The following is a 1,604-nucleotide window of genomic DNA, read 5'->3' as shown; positions in this document are numbered from 1 at the left end:
CTTTCCCGGGGTTGCAAAACTGCTGGGGCGAACGCAAAATGTAGAGTGAATGTATGGGAAAAGTTGAGAAAATGATGCTCGATAATTTGAGGATGGTTGACATCGTGCAATTTATATGAATTACCAACTAAAGATACCAGACCTAACAGTTTACCGATCAAATTTGAGAAATGAAGTCTCGCGAAAAAGCCGCAAATTAAGATTTTGATTTTCCATATATTTGTCTCTAAAAACCAAACCGCCGTTTCCGGGAAGATTTAAAAGTATTTGTATAAAAAACTAAAAATAAGATTTCTCACATCTCAGCGAGCCTGAACCCTTCACGTTTAATCGGTAACATCTTTTGCTAGGTATCTTTACTTCGTAATTCATAGAAATTGCAGAATGTCAACCTTCCTCAAATTATCGAGCATCAATCTCCCGACTTTTTCCACACATTCACTGTACATTTTCCGCTCGCCCCAGCAGTTTTGCACCCCCGGCAAAATGGCGGCGTTAATTTTGAAAGGGTCTAAAGGATTATTTCTCTCGGATGCCTTGAGGTAGTTTGGACGCTGTACTGGTTGACACGCTCGTTTGAGGAAGGCGACACCATTACCTGAGGTGTTTCTTCAAGAGTATGGGATCGTAAATGTTCCTTTCTTTTTTCTTTTGAAATGGCCCCTGCAAAGGACTGCAAAGGATAGATCTTCTCCTCAACTTAAAACCATTCGTCCTTTCTTGGCGACGTTTCTCGCTTGCTTTCCTTTTCCATCACAGAAACGATTGTCAAATGACGGTTTACCACGGCCTGACAAGCCCAGAAAGGGCTGGTATATAACCACCAAGGCCAGCAAGAGTTTTTCCCTTTTGATCCTACCGCCAGCCAATCGCAGTTCGGACTGTATTTCGCCAGTTATTTCATCATCATTAGCCAATCAAAGGAGGATTAATGAGTGACTTAAGTGATATTTTCCTTGAGAAATTAATTAGACCATTCATCAATTAAGGAAACTCAAATTGCGCAAGTTAAAGCCTGCCTTCTCTGTAACAGTCCCACAAAACCTTGTGCACTCCAGTGGTGCAATGAAAACAACTATTACGAAATACTATTCCTAATTTAATGTAATCAGCGGCAATGTCAATTTCAAGACGCGTTTTTAGGTAAAAGCAGCGTTCCATGGGTATCTCGAGCCAGGAACTTTGATGAAAGGGTGGTCTGTGAATTTATTTAATCTCACCGTGGTTGGCACATTTCAGAGACACGCCCTTGTCAACTTACTGCCGTACCTTCCTTCTCTCAAATAAAGGAAACTGATTACTTGGGAACCTTTGAACACACCCTTTTTTTTCTTTCTTTCTTTTTTTTTCTAGAAGTATTGGTTCGTAATCAACCATTTGTGAAACTAGCTATAATTTTTTTAGTTTCGGAATTCAAAACCAAACAATATTTGGTGCCTTTCTTCCTTTTCCTTAAATTAAGAAAAAACTTCTTAGAACGACAACCGTTACAGCTTAAATTTCCGAGTTCTCGTCTAACTTTCTCTTTTCATTAAATATTCAGAATAATTCAAATTAAGATCTAGAATAAATGAATCAATGCAAATTTAGCACTGCTACGAATC

This window comes from Stylophora pistillata, chromosome 6 (genome assembly GCF_964205215.1).
Source record: "Stylophora pistillata chromosome 6, jaStyPist1.2, whole genome shotgun sequence".
Classification (NCBI taxonomy): domain Eukaryota; kingdom Metazoa; phylum Cnidaria; class Anthozoa; order Scleractinia; family Pocilloporidae; genus Stylophora; species Stylophora pistillata.
Note: the sequence above shows the minus strand (reverse complement) of the source record.